Genomic DNA, 16,299 nt, shown 5'->3' on the forward strand with positions numbered 1-16,299 from the left:
TGAATATCCCTTCCCCCCAGGGGGCATCAGAACTTTAAGGAATAATACGCATAGTGAGGAGCATTCAATTTATTCAGACCTAGTATTGATGAGTAGTTTCAGTATGTTCATGTCTAATCTGCGGATGTATTTATGACGTGTTTTTAGGTCATCTGACCCGAAGGGTCAGGATGACCTATAGTCATCATGTTTCGTCCGTCGTCGTGCGCCGTCCGCCGTGCGCCGTGCGCCGTCCGCCGTGCGCCGTGCGCCGTGCGCCGTCCGCCGTGCGTTAACTTTTCACATTTTGAACTTCTTCTCAAGTTTGACCAGTGGGATTGAAGCTGAAACTTACCTGAAATGATCCTGAGATGGTCCCGACAAAGTGTTGTTATTTTTCGGGTCGATCCGAAATCCAAGATGGCCGCCACAGCCGCCATCTTGAAAACACATTTTAAACTTCTTCTCAAGTTCTACCGGTGCGATTTGGCTGAAACTTGCATGAAATGATCCTGACATGGTCCCGACAAAGTGTTGTTATTTTTCGGGTCGATCCGAAATCCAAGATGGCCGCCACAGGCGCCATCTTGAAAACACATTTTGAACTTCTTCTCAAGTTCTACCGGTGCGATTTGGCTGAAACTTGCATGAAATGATCCTGACATGGTCCCGACAAAGTGTTGTTATTTTTCGGGTCGATCCGAAATCCAAGATGGCCGCCACAGCCGCCATCTTGAAAACACATTTTAAACTTCTTCTCAAGTTCTACCGGTGCGATTTGGCTGAAACTTGCATGAAATGATCCTGACATGGTCCCGACAAAGTGTTGTTATTTTTCGGGTCGATCCGAAATCCAAGATGGCCGCCACAGGCGCCATCTTGAAAACACATTTTGAACTTCTTCTCAAGTTCTACCGGTGCGATTTGGCTGAAACTTGCATGAAATGATCCTGACATGGTCCCGACAAAGTGTTGTTATTTTTCGGGTCGATCCGAAATCCAAGATGGCCGCCACAGCCGCCATCTTGAAAACACATTTTAAACTTCTTCTCAAGTTCTACCGGTGCGATTTGGCTGAAACTTGCATGAAATGATCCTGACATGGTCCCGACAAAGTGTTGTTATTATTCAGGTCGATCCGAAATCCAAGATGGCCGCCACAGGCGCCATCTTGAAAACACATTTTGAACTTTCTCAAGTTCTACCAGTGCGATTTCGCTGAAACTTGCATGAAATGATCCTGACATGGTCCCGACAAAGTCTTGTTATTTTTCGGGTCGATCCGAAATCCAAGATGGCCGCCACAGCCGCCATCTTGAAAACACATTTTGAACTTCTTCTCAAGTTCTACCAGTGCGATTTGGCTGAAACTTGCATGAAATGATCCTGACATGGTCCCGACAAAGTGTTGTTATTTTTCGGGTCGATCTGAAATCCAAGATGGCCGCCACAGTCTCCATCTTGAAAACACATTTTGAACTTCTTCTCAAGTTCTACCGGTGCAATTTCGCTGAAACTTGCATGAAATGATCCTGACATGGTCCAGACAAAGTGTTGTTATTTTTCGGGTCAATCCGAAATCCAAGATGGCCGTCACAGCCGCCATCTTGAAAACACATTTTGAACTTATTCTCAAGTTCTACCGAAGGGATTTGGCTGAAACTTGCATGAAATGATCCTGACATGGTCCAGACAAAGTATTGTTACATCTCTGGTTGATCCCAAATCGAAGATGACAACCATGACACTATGTATAATTAAGTTCCTATATTTAAAGGCCCTTGGGCCTCTTGTTTGAAATAAAATTTGTTGAAAGAAATTGAAAATGATCCTGACATGATCCTGACAAAGTGACACCATATATAATTAATTTTACTATTGTCAAGGTAGTCAGATGACCGTTAAGGCCCTTTGGGCCTCTTGTTATATATATATTCTTTTCCTTTTGTATGTTGTAGGTATATATACAAGCAAATATGAAACGACTAGTGTCAGGCCAAGTGGCCATTATTGGCCATAGCTATATAACAAGACTTACAATCTTATCAATAACCCTAGGGAGGGGAGGTTTACTCGGGATCTGGGATTGACGGGAGTGGGTGTTCGTCTGTATGGTAAGTCTGGGGGGAAAATTTGGGATATTGTGGACTTGGTGGATCGGATGAAGAGGGAGGGGTTTAGTCCGGGGTTAGTAATCTTGCAGGTGGGGGGGGGAACGACTTAGATAGCAGGGGGGATAGGTTGCAACATTTTATGGGGGTCTTGCGTATGATACTAGATACATTAGATAGCTGGGGGGTAGAGCGGGTGGCCCTCATGGCGGTGTTTCCGCGGACCCGGCATCCTGCGGTGACCGGGGCGGAGTATATGCGGCTCGTCGGGCACGCATGTCTCTGGCCCTCTCCCTCGAGATGAGGGACCGGGGTCAGAGCTATGTGGCTCGGCGACGCCTCATGTCCCCCGGCTGCTGAACGATGGGGTTCATTTGAACCCCACGGGAATGCGGCGATATTTTCATGAGTTGCGCCACCTCTCTATCCGGGAATTAAAGAAAATTTAAGGGGAGGGGGAAGTTGATTCATGGTAGGTATATAGCAGGGGTTGGGGGGGGACACATATGTACAATAGGGAGGGGAGGGGGGAGGTTGTTATGTAGGTGAACTGGTGGTATGTAATGTTAAGTGTAATTGGTGGGGGCGACCAGGGGCATGTAGATAGGACTGTAGGTATAATTGTAGTTAGTTAGGGAGAGGATCCAGGTGGTTGGGGGTGTCTCTGGTGGTAAGAGTTGATATGACCAACACCTCGAGATAACCCTAACAAGGACTTCTCCTATTCAAAATTGTTGGGGTGGGTATTTTTGGCTGTTAGGTATTCTGGCCACTGTGGGGACTGTGGTTCTGGTGGTTAGAGTTGATACGACCAACACTGGGGTCTTGTACTCACGTGGTCAGACTTAATTAGTTTGGGGGGTATATAAGTAACGGGGAAAGTCTCTGGTCAACCCCAAATTTTCACTCGAGCTGGGTTAAGTAAAATCATAAGAGTGGCTTCCCCAGTCTTGTAGGATCGTTTAGGGCCCGGTGGAAAACTTTGTTTTGTTAATTGTATGTTTTTGTATTTGTGAACTTTTTTTTTCCCCATAATGTCATATTTTTTTCCTTTAGTTCTAAAGTCGTGTAAAAAGGAGGTGGTGTCCAAGGCAGAAAGAAAAATTATCTATGAGTACTCTTCTGATTTTGGAATTGTCTAAAAGTATAAAGGAAATTTAACTTGGTTAAAAGACTCTTGGGACATTGTTCTGGTTTTTTTCTTTATAAATGCTGGAATCTTGGGATTATTACGTTTATCTATAATCTTAAAGTTTTCGTGTACGGAGTTCCGAGACATGGAGCTTAAACTTTTTCTGCCTTGGAAAATTATTCAACTCTCTATGTTATGTTTGGTGGTGTCTAACTTTGCACAGTGGAAAGTGTAACGCGTGCAAATATATATGTTAGGGGTAAAATCAATTGCTGATTGATGTCCATTTCACAATAACAATTATTATGGTCTCACCATTGTAATACTCGACAACATCTTCTAATATACATTCATTGCAAAAGTAAGCAAGGGGGCCTGTTACAATTCTTTAAGCACCCATTTCTGCGCTGAAATTCTCCAGTCTGCTCCGAGGTCACTTGGCATTGTACATACGTCCGGTGGTAGTACAATATATATATACGAGGCATCTGTAGTTGATTGCTAGGGCTGTAAAACAAGTATACAAAGAGAAAGAAATACAAAAGAAAAGGAATGAAAAACAACCATGCCCTAAGCTATATATATATAATCACTACTAAACAGTTGTGATTGATGTACTCGTAGAGAAAATAAGTGATATTACAGGTGAGCTGAGTATTGAATTTTGCTAGCCACCAGCTACTACCTAGCGGAATATAATAAGTTTTATTTTAAATTTATTATTATTATAAGATAAGATAAGATAAGATAAGTTTATTTCTGGTTCAGGACTTATATGTAAAGTCCTCTATACCAGACTCAGACAAAATATAGAGTTTACAGTTAATGCATTTTTATCCGGTAATAATAATAAATTAATGATGTATAAAGGCTTTGTAGTTGTATAAGAGTTCTTGTTCTTTCCAATGTTTGTCTAACGCATTTTTGAAGGAGTTTATATTTGGCGCCATCACTACATTCTCTGGTAGATCGTTCCATATCTTAGTAGCTCTTAGTGAAAAAAAGTTTCTCCTAATCTCATAGTTTGATCTTGTATGGAATAGCTTCCTCCTATGCCCCCTGCTGCTCTCGCGGTCCGTTGCATCTTTCCATAAAGATAAAATGTTACAACATTCGGAGTCATATATTCCATCTAAAATTTTGAAGAGTTCTATCATGTCTCCTCGTATTCTTCTATATGCCAATGTTGGTAATTTCAGTTTCTCCAGCCTTTGACTGTATGCTAGATGTGACATTCCTGGTAGACATTTTGTCGCTCTTCTTTGGACACTTTCTATCATTTCTATATGCTTCTGTAGGTAAGGCGCCCATACGGGGCAAGCATAGTCCAAATGAGACCGAACTAAGCATTTATATAGCGGAATAAATGATTTGATGTCTAAAAACTGAAAAGTTCTTCTCAAAAGTCCAAACATGGAATTGGCTTTTTTTACTTTCTCTGATATATGGGTGTCGAAGCTTAACGTGGAATCTACAACTACTCCTATATCTTTTTCTTGGTCTATATGTTGCAGTGTTTTTCCATTGAGCTGGTATTGTATAATTTCCTCACGTTGGTTTCTTGTTCTCTGTTTGTGTATCCTCATGTGTTTGCATTTATCTGGGTGCATTTTTAGAAGCCACGTTTCACTCCATTTCGACATTGTATCTAAATCACTTTGCAGATCTAAAGCATCATCTTTGCCACGGATAGCCTTGAATATTTTAGTATCATCCGCAAATAAGTATACGTCTGACTGCACTATATCTGGAAGATCATTAACAAATATCACAAATAATAAGGGTCCAAGAACCGATCCTTGTGGAATTCCTGATGTTACACTTGACCATTCGGAATTTTTGCCATTCACTGTTACCATTTGATGTCTTCCTTTCAAAAAAGATGAAATCCAAGTTTTCATCTGCTGGTTGAAATTATATGAGTTTAATTTATTCAGTAAACGGTTGTGCGGAACTGTATCAAAAGCTTTCTGATAATCCATGTATATACAATCGACTACGTCACCTTTATCTAAAGCAGTTGTCCATTTATCCAAAACTTCTAAAAGTTGTAATGTTGTTGATCTACCTGATAAGAAACCGTATTGTTTGTTGGAGAAGTACTTGTTTTTCCTCATAAATGTTACTATATGATCCCTTATTAGAGTTTCTAGTGTTTTACAAACAACTGACGTGAGACTTACAGGCCTATAGTTTCCCGGTTCACACTTATCTCCTTTTTTGAAAATGGCACACACTCGAGCCCTTTTCCAATCATCCGGGAGAGTTCCTGTTGAAATTGATTGGTTGAATAACTTCGTTATTGGATATGATATTGTACCAGAGGTGTTTTTCAGGAACATCGGGTGGAGTTCGTCTAGTCCGGGGGATTTATCCGGTTTGAGATTTTTTAGGATCTTTGATACAGCTTCTTGTTCTATATTCATTTGTGACATCTCTTCGGCGACTTCTCTTATGTACAGATGAGGGGTCGTGTCCGATTCCTGTATGAATACACTGCTAAAAAAACCGACATAACACTTCAGCTTTTCCCTTATTTGATGTAACTTTAGTTGAAGTTTTGTCCGCTGGTTTTGCATATAGTTCTCCAATCTCTGATTTCGACGTAGATTTAGATTTTATATAATTCCAAATTGCTTTTGGATCCGACTTTGCCTTTATCGCTATATTGTGCTCATATTCTTTCCTCAATCTGCGTGTTAATTTCCTTACTTTATTTCTGACCCTATTGTATTCCTTTCTCACGTTCATATCCTTTGTAGTTGCAGCCTTCCTTGATAACGAATGCTTCTTTTTTATGGCTTCAAGTGTTATTGTATCTGCTGGGAAACTATGCTTGTTGTTCCGACCTATTTTAATGATTTTTTGTAGGGACATGGCTTTCTTCTATTTCTTTGACCACCTTTTTGAAAGTGTTCCAATTCTCGTTGATGTTGTTAGAGTTCATAATTATTTCGTCCCAGTTGGTATCACTTATCTCCTCGTTTATCCTTTCATAATTGGCATTTTTATAACTCTTTTTCTTCTTGCTTTGTAGAGCTATCTTTACTTTACAAATGACCTTAAACAGTAGTACACAGTGATCACTTTTACCTAAAGCGCTTTGATATTCAATATCTGATAGTGAATGCTCGTCTTTGCTTATGATAAGATCTAGGACATTCGGATTGTCTTGACCTCGCCATCTTGTTGGTTCTTGGACATGTTGGAAAAGAAAGTTGTCTTGGAGTTTTTGAATGAACTTGTATTCTTGAGAATATAAGACTCTTTCATATGTATGCATGTAGGATAGGGGTATTCCACCCGAGGGGTCAGAAAATGTGTAAAACCCGAGGCTTGCCGAGGGTTTTACCACATTTTCTGACCCCGAGGGTGGAATACCCCTATCCTACATGCATACATAATGAAAGAGTCTTTTTCTCTCATATAATTAACAAATTTATATCAAAAATGCCCCCGAGGACCTCCATTTTCTTATAAATTTAGATTTTTTATTTCAAGTTTTTTTACTTTAATAATTAGATATTCGGAAAGAGCATACCCGTTTTTGGCAAACGAAGTTTGCGGTAAAAATAAAACATAGGGTATGCTTTTTGCTTGGCGAATACATAAATCTAAATAAAAAAAATCTATGGCATGACCGACTTTTGACGTAGACCTGATCGCACAGCGAGAGATATGCGTGAATCCGCAATATAAAGTACCACTGGAGAAGATAGAAAATAAACAAAATCATATTCCTTTAACAAATGAATGGTTGATATTTATTATGCTACACGCATTTCAATTTAAAATTTGATATTTGTGACATTTTGAAGAAAACGAAGTGAATGTCGCTTATCTACCAGTCACTACACACAAAACACTGCGTCATTACGTGACGTCACGGGTGTCATCAGAATCCCATTCACGAATCTCGGTCAAGGCTATTCAGAATCGCTGTCGATCACCATAATACGACGACGTTTTTGTTGAGGAGCATGTGTTGTAATGTTCACAGTGATTTGGCAGTTATTCATGTGTGATCCCGCGAATAAGGATTCTATACGGGTGTCAGATCTTTTCTGTGATACAGTATTAACTGTGTTTTCTTGCTGAGAGTGAGATGAAGGAATGGTTTCGGGGGCCTGGCCATGGGGGAGTGGTACTGATCTTGAAACAGAGAATGGGACCAAATCTGTGCTTTTTGTGTTGGATAACATGTTCGAAATCACCAATTTGTGCCTGTCATTTAGAGTTCTGTAGTTGTTGAGCGATTGAGTGTTTTTATGACCTGTGACGTAGACTTGGAGACTATCGGGAACGTGGTTGTCTGTCAGCTTTTGGACCAGTGATTTCCGGACGCTGGTATTAGTAAGGCGTTCACATCCAGGTAGGTTTGCTTGTTTAGCCATGGTTCTCATCATGTTGTCTAGTTTACATTTGCCCACAGGGGCACGTAAAAACCACCTTTCTTTTACATCAGGCGTTTTGGTATTGGTAACTGCTGCTAAATAAAACGGATCGTTAGTGTTACAAAAGTCACTTGGACGTTTTGCTTCATAAAAACAGTACAATGCCACGGGACATCTCTCGGGGGTCTGAGGAGTGGCATACATCCTTTGGGGCAGGGCCTAATGTTCCGGATATCGTCACCGGTTCTTGTTTTTGTCGTTCTCTCGTGATATTCTAAATAGTCTAGGTCAACTTCGGAGTCGTGTTTCAATTCGATATCTCCCCAACACATTGCGCGATGCTCTGTTGATCCACCCCTCATACCAAAATGCAATGTATTTTGAAACCATAGGGTATTTAGCACGGAGTTGGGACTGTTTTTCCCAAGCAAATTCATTGCATATAGCGTTTCAACATTTTCATCTGATATTGGCGAAGCCCTGTAGGCTTAGACCCGTTTCCCTGCGATTTTAAGTCGCGTTGTTTGGCTTTAAGCGCATCCTTAGTTTTACTAAATTCGGGACCCCCAATTATGCTTGTTCCGTAATTTCTTTTCCGTAAATGTCTATCAAAGCTTGAAATCATCCCCCGTATTGACGATGGTTCGTACTCCTCACCGTCAGGTTTGCGAACACAGACTATAAACTCAGACAGATACATATCAAGTTCTGACGGGACAATACAGTTAATTGTACGATTTTCATCGGGATACCTTTCACCGAGAAATTCCTTAAAAAGTTTCAGATGTGATGCCGTTTTCCTAGCAGTGTTTTCGTTTTCCTGTTCTTCTATGAACGAGCTCACATCCATTTTCATAAATCTCGTCTTCTGATTGTTATTTGTTGACATGATGACAGATTGACAGGAGCAGACGATTCTGTAGGGGTTGTCTCCCTTGTACCACAAATTACTCCGCGCGCGTGAAATCCTATGTAAGATAGATTTATCTTACATAGCTATCTTACATGGGCAAACTCTATCAAACACGGACTGATATGAGAGAATCTGTATTCTCGCTCTTTGTATTCCATGTTTCCCAGTTTATATTTGGATAATTAAAGTCTCCCATTATCAAAAGTTTGTTGTGTTTTTTCTGAGCGGCTTCTTCAATCAAATCTTGTAATTTTTTGTTGTTGTCCATGGTTCCCGATTCCGATCTGTATATCAATCCTATTAGCAGTTTTGTAGTTTTCCCAGTTTTAATTTCTACAAACAGATTTTCACGAAACTGTGTTTCCATTATTACTTCTTTTGCTATGAACTTGGAATTTATTAACATCAGTAACCCCCTACCTGAAGGGGTTTCAATGTTCTTGCTGAACAGTGAATAATTTTCATTTCCATCTAGGCTGTATTCTGATTCCTTGTAACTTTGTAATCTAGTTTTTGCTTTCACTTCAGTAATTCCGATTACATCTGGTTTGTAGTTACTCACTCTTATGTTTAATTCTGTCATTTTGTTTTTTAGTTGATCCGCATTAGTATACATACAATTTAGGTGTTCGACAAGCCTCTGCTTTCTGTCTTTATCTTCATGGTTGAAGTTTCCATTTAAAAACCTGCTTTCCTCACTTTTTTCACTGATCTGGCCCAGGGAGGTCCTCGGACTTTGAAGGTATATTCCCCCGAGGAATTTTGTTGTCTTTTTTCCTTAGCCAGTTCCCATAACTGTTTTTCTTGTTCCCTTTCTGCCCTAGTGAGATCGTTGCTTATTCTTATATCTTTTAGTTCCTGGTCGTGGCCTAAGTTTTTGATGTTCCTGAAAATACTCTTTTTTGTTTCAGGATTGTTCAACGACACAAGCATAGGTCTATTTTTCCTATTTGTTTCCTTGTTATTCTGATGATATTGTCCAATTCTGGAACATCTGGTAACCTTTCCTTCAAGATCATGTACTTCACACTTATTGAGGATTTTATAGACAATACCTGTGTCGTGTTCCTTCCTTACTTTACTGTCCGTAGATTCAGTTTCTGGAACACCGTATACCACTATATTGCTCTCTCTAGCTTTTCTTTCGTTTATCTCAGAGAAAACATTCTTGATATCCTGTGGTGGTGATCGGGATTGAGGGATGTCAGTAATTTTAGGCCATTCAATATTGTTTTCCTGCTCTGACGCTCTCATTTCTTTGACGATCTTTCGCACCTCGGACTGCGAACATTTGGTTTTGATCAGATCCTCCATAGCTGTTATTCTTTTCTCATATTTTTCCATAATAGCCTGGCAACGTTCCTCGATCTTCAGATCTGTTGCTATGTTTTTCTGTACATTCTCTCTGCAAGACATGCAGAACCACATGTAATCAGAATCTTGGAGGATTCTATATTCATCTTCCGATTTCCCTAGACATCGTATACAATGACGCGATGTACAGCGTTCACATTCTAACATTTTGTCCTCTGGATCGGAAAATACATTATCGCAATCAATGCATTTCCATCCCAAATCCTCTTCATCACTGTTATTCAGTAAATCATAGTTTGTTATGAAGTTTGAGCCAGTTGACATCTCTCTTTGGGATGTTTTCAACACATTTTTGGAGCCGGGAGGCCTTCCACGGGATTTTTTCTGTGCGTTGCTAAGGACGCCGCCATTGTTCTTTGAAGACTGTGTTGACATGGTTCGTATTTCAGTTGATTACATCGCCTCTCTACCCACTGATTGATGTTTTTTGTAATGACTACCCTCAGGAAGTCTTAAATAGACTGTCCGTCTTTGGGTAACTTTGGTCTCTTCGGATAACCGCGGTATTTTCACTTTACTGGACCTCCGTGAATTGTTATTGTTTACCTAAGTCACGTGTACCGGAATTTAAATAATTATTAACAAGGGGACGTAATATAATATAATAAGTTTTATTTCATAAGATACTGATATAGACTTACAGCTATTCGTGTGTGTCCCAGGTCTAAACGTATATATATTATCAGTTATCAGTGCCATGCGATAGCTGGCCAGGTCTGTACATAATAGTCTGGGTTATAGGTATAAGTTTCTCGTTGTTGTGTAATGGTATGTGGTGCCTGAACATCTTATATGTAATGCTAATTGTGAAACTGGTCAGTATTAATTGGTTCAGCGTGTTACTTATGTTATGCAGTAGCTATCCATGCATCAGATGTTTCAGGTGTTAGATATCATGGCCAAATACTGATCCCCATGCTCTCGTTGTTATGTATAAATAGAGCTGACCACTTATTGTAGAAGAGAGAAGGAGAAACATAGAGGAGCACACACCTTGTGTGTGGAGCACACACCTTGTGTGTGGTCCCATTTTGGGCCACATATATCAACAATGACTCTATGTAACGTATGAAGTACTAAAGAATAAATTGTCGACAAAAAACATCAGAGTCAATCATCATTTCAACGACAATTCTCAACGTTGTACGGACCCAACAAACGAAGACTACATATACCTGATGGCCACCTTTATAACAGCTAAATAATACAACTTTACAAAACAAGATTCAAAAACCATTTTATTATAGGGGCCCTATAGGGGAAATATAGGTAAATCCTTTAAATCGCTACTTGTCATAGAGTTCTGAATGGAATGTCACAAAATTTGGCCACAAACATCCTTGGGGGAAGGGGAACAGAACTTGTATAAATTTTGGCTCTGACCCCCCGGGGGCAGGAGGGGCGGGGCCCAATAGGGGAAATAGAGGTTATCCTTTAAATCGCTACTATAGTCATAGAGTTCTACATGGATTGTAACTAAATTTTGCCACAAACGTCCTTGGGGGAATAAGAACTGAGTTTGTATAAATTTTGGCTCTGACCCCCCCGGGGGCAGGAGGGGCGGGGCCCAATAGGGGAAATAGAGGTAAATCCTTTAATTCGCTACTAGTCGTAGAGTTCTGCATGGATTGTAACCAAATTTGGCCACAAACATCCTTGGGGGAATAAGAACTGAGTTTGTATAAATTTTGGCTCTGGTCCCCGGGGCAGGAGGGGCGGAGCCCAATAGGGTAATTATAGGTAAATTCTATAAATTGCTACTTAATTGTCCTAGAGTTTTGTATGGATTGTAACTAAATTTGGCCACAAACATCCTTGGGGGTAGGAGAACAGAACTTGTATAAATTTTGGCTCTGACCCACCGGGGGCAGGAGGGGCGGGGCCCAATAGGGGAAATAGAGGTAAATCCTTTAAATCGCTACTTGTCATAGAGTTCTACATGGATTGTAACCAAATTTGGCCACAAACATCCTTGGGGGAAGGGGAACAGAACTTGTATAAATTTTGGCTCTGACCCTCAGGGGGCAGGAGGGGCGGGGCCCAATAGGGAAATAGAGGTAAATTCAATCAATCGCTACTTGTCCTAGAGTTCTGCATGGATTGTAACCAAATTTGGCCACAAACATCCTTGGGGGAAGAGGAACAGAACTTGTATAAATTTTGGCTCTGATCCCTTGGGGGTAGGAGGGGCGGGGCCCAATAGGGGAAATAGAGGTAAATCCTTTAAATCGCTACTTCTCATAGAGTTCTGCATGGATTGTAACCAAATTTGGCCACAAACATCCTTGGGGGAAGGGGAACAGAACTTGTATAAATTTTGGCTCTGATCCCCCGGGGGTAGGAGAGGTGGGGCCCAATAGGGGAAATAGAGGTAAATTCTTTAAATCGCTACTTCTCATAGAGTTCTGCATGGAATGTAACCAAATTTGGCCAGAAACATCCTTTGTGGAAGGGGAACAGAACTTGTATAAATTTTGGCTCTGACCCCTAGGGGGCAGGAGGGGTGGGGCCCAATAGGGGATTTAGAGGTTAATATTAAAATTCCTTCAGAAAAGAAACAATGAACCTGTATTCAGAAAATTATTTGGCATTACAAATCAGGTGAGCGATACAGGCCCTCTGGGCCTCTTGTTAATATTTCCTTTGATTGTGTTTTTAGCTTACTGTAATACTATGCATTTATAGCTTCCATTTTATTATAGCTAATGTGGTTTAGTGATTATGCTACTTGCCTTAACCTAGACGGCCAGGATTCAATCCCTGGCACCAGTGTTCTCCCTTCAGGATATTTTCCGGCTAGTCCTAAGGACCGACTGACCCTAAAAGTTACTGGTCCTTTAACAAAGTTACAATTCATCCTTGTAGTTTATTTACTAGCAAAGTCATAGTTGTACTTACAAAAAATATCCACATATCTGTTTTAGAATCATTCGCTCTCAACAAAGTTGACTGAAAACCAGAATATTATGAAAATCTGTTTTGCTCAATTTGATCTTTAACCTTTCTACAATGCTACTGCTATTTTTGTTTTGTATATCTTTAGTAGTCTATCAGAACTGGACCAAAAGCGTTACCGTTAAAAGGACCAGTTGCATGGCAAAAAATGTCTACCCTACTGTAAAGTTGCCGGTCATGGGCAGACAGACAGGCGTTTATTTGCCCGATTATGTGGTTTTTTTCCGGGCACTCCTGTTTTTTCACACTCTATAACCCCAACCCAAGCACATATTTATTTATTGGTATCATGGATATGGAAAATCTTATTTGACTGTCAACAGACATGATCAGGGAAATGTGGGAGGAAACCTGGATGGCATTGCTCCAGACAGCCAGAAGGACTGCCAGTTATTCTTACGATATTGAAACTAGAAAAGCTCAAGCTGTCTTGGATGAGTGTTGTGATGAAGATGATCACCATGACTTCATCAAGTAAATTTCGGAGCTGGCTCCAGAAACCTTCAACATTCATGAAAGGTTGAGACTCTCCTTTCTACACCTCTGTCTACTTGGTAAGTGTTATCAATAATCAATATCTTAGCATCATTCAACTAAACAGTTATTCAGTTAAGATCTGATATAAAATTTGGAAATTTAAGACAAGTGGCCCAATAGTCTTGACCATCATTTCACAAATTTAGCAATTAATGATCTAACATGTAGTCTTTGAGAGATATGAGGAGATTACACTCTGGTATTTCAAATTCTTTTTTAATTAATATTCTACAAAAATCTAATTCTCTTAAAGGGACAATTCACTCAGGCTAATTCTTTTACATAACCAAGAAGCAAAATATGTCATAAATGTATTGTTCTACATTTCTTATGAAACATTTAACACAATATATTGACAAATTCCACGTCATTGTTAAGTATTTTAATTTGATACCGTTGTAATTACAAATCGTTGATCAATACGATTAAGCAGGTACAATATGTACTCTGTACCCATACCCGAGCCAAAGTCACGCATGTTAAACAAATGAACTACATAACCACTGAGGAGGTAATAAAATGATTTTTAGACAAGACAATTCACCTAATAAGGTAAACCACTACCGTCAGAGCGATTTGAGCAGTTCTAGACAAAAGTTGCATTACTCTACGAGCAAGGGACAGGGTTCGGCATACAAGATGTTCGACCACAATGTATAATGGAGGACAGCAAGCGAGTTTGAAAGTTTCACACGCATTTCACCACCATGGACTTTTCTAGCATATCACAGTAAAACCGACTGATCTAATTTCAATTGGAACTGGTTTTTCCCAATATATGTACAAATTTTAATGTTCTCTTAGATTGAATTGTCCCTTTAAAGTCTGATTCTATGAATACCTTGTTTGTTTTGATAAAACTAAATCCTTCACATGATTTATTTAAGCATTAAATTACCTTCTTGGGGGATTTATGGTCCTATAATTCTCCCTGGATTGCAGACAAATTGAATAACATGCCTTAGCACATTATAATTAATTAGTCAATTAATCATTAATCAATTTACATTTTCCAGACCCTGAGCAAAGTCCATCAGATGTCACATTACCAGAGCCATTGCTGTCAGTTTCTCCAAGCCTTAAGAGTACATCAAGTGGGTATCTATAAATTAATATTTACATTTTCACTTCGCTCCGCCTCAATGAAACTAGTAAACTCCGATCACTTCATTTCCCAATGAAGATGCTTGGTCACGCGCTGACCTCTGACCGGCGTGAGAATACATTTTGACATTGTTTACATTTTAACCTAGTTTTACGCCGCTTCAGTTTTGAATGAACTTTCTGAGATGTGGCCTATCACTGTACATTTAGAAACACAGACAGAAATGTTTGATAAAGTGATATTAAAAATTGTTAGTAATATGATATTACAGATATTTTACACGTATTTTGAAGAAACGATGACTTAGGCTCAAGCCCCGGAAAATGCTGAACATAGGCTAGGCCTACTGAGCGCAGCGATGTTCATCACTCATCGAAGTAGGCATAATCGAACGCAAATAGTTAGGATAATGTGTACAATATATAGATCTATATGTGAAACGGTGACATACATGTAAGCTTAAAGATGCTCCACCGCCGACAGAGCATAAATGATATTAATCATTTGAACAATAATTGGTGTTTAATCGTGTACAAATATGCCTAATTAACACAAAAAATAATATAAAATAATTTATTTCGCCTTTAGTGCATGCGCAATCAGTACTTAATTCCATATAGGATATAGTGTCACGGAATTTTTTCGGGATGCAATTAATTATTTTTCATATTTTTAACTTGAAGTAAAATTAGAAGCTCAAACTTTTCAATGGTGGTAATGGTGTAAAGTAAGTAACTTTTGTAACAGAAGAAAAATACTAAATCGTCTGCTCCTGTTTTTTAGAGTGAAAAAATACCATTTGTCAGCGGTGGAGCATCTTTAAAAACGATAGATTCCATAAAAATACGCTCAAATACCAAACAGGCTGATTTCAGTGACATAGGCCTAACAAAACGATTCTGCGAGTGTCTAAACCCACGGCATTCGAGGGTCGTTGGAAACCACCAACATTTCAAATCAATGTTTCTCTACTTACTTTATACAGAATTTTAATCCTAAAACTCCAGTTGACAGAGAAGTTATCACATTTCAAGAATAACACACAAGTCTTCCAGTGATCTGCGACTAAATCCCACATTTTAACACGTTTTATTGAGCCCCTGAAGCATGGTTCTTGGACTGCATCGCATACCATAGACACAGGGGTTGGATTTCACAACAGGTTTAGGCCTAGTTAATAAACATTTAACTGCCAGCTACAAACAATTACCAGACGGAAATACAACATTCAGGTACATTCCACAACAATCGCAATTGATTTTTAAAAGATTTGATTATGTTTAGATACCAACTATTCAGCATTTTCACCACAATCGTCATTTTCTTCAAAACCGGACCCCTGCTAAATCGAGAAACCGGATTACACGTTGACTGCACAGCTAGTACTGCGCAGTATTTTTTTATTTGAAGCTACATGATCATGTTTTTATGATAAAATTTAAGCCATTAATTCTTGTACATAAAACAATATTTCAAAATCGCCGTTTTTAATTGTAACAACGCGCAAAGAATGAAGTTATTTTCGGAACTACATTTTATGTTGCCTTGGTGACGAAAAGAACTGACTGGCGGCTGTTCCGTAGCTGTACATACATGTACGATAACTGGTACAATGTTGCAAATTGTATAATAATCTTATACCGAATACATATAATTTGACTTTTTTCAAAAGCGGGATATTTAAATAGTCAAATTATATGTATTCGGTATAAGATTATTATACAATTTGCAACATTGTACCAGTTATCGTACATGTATGTACAGCTACGGAACAGCCGCCAGTCAGTTCTTTTCGTCAC

The 16,299-nt window shown here is 39.3% G+C and overlaps 1 protein-coding gene and 1 long non-coding RNA gene across 2 annotated transcripts in view; both read left to right on the top strand.

The window, feature by feature from the left end:
* The window catches only part of LOC138311313 (uncharacterized), a 195,149-nt gene that overhangs the window by 26,120 nt on the left and 152,730 nt on the right, over positions 1-16,299 (top strand). The gene's annotated exons all lie outside the window — the stretch shown is intronic.
* LOC138311324 (uncharacterized) lies at positions 1,095-14,685 on the top strand. Its single transcript, XR_011206583.1, has 3 exons — positions 1,095-2,093; positions 13,182-13,412; positions 14,412-14,685. It is a non-coding gene; the product is annotated as an uncharacterized lncRNA (long non-coding RNA).

Source organism: Argopecten irradians, unplaced genomic scaffold (genome assembly GCF_041381155.1).
Source record: "Argopecten irradians isolate NY unplaced genomic scaffold, Ai_NY scaffold_0017, whole genome shotgun sequence".
Lineage (NCBI taxonomy): Eukaryota > Metazoa > Mollusca > Bivalvia > Pectinida > Pectinidae > Argopecten > Argopecten irradians.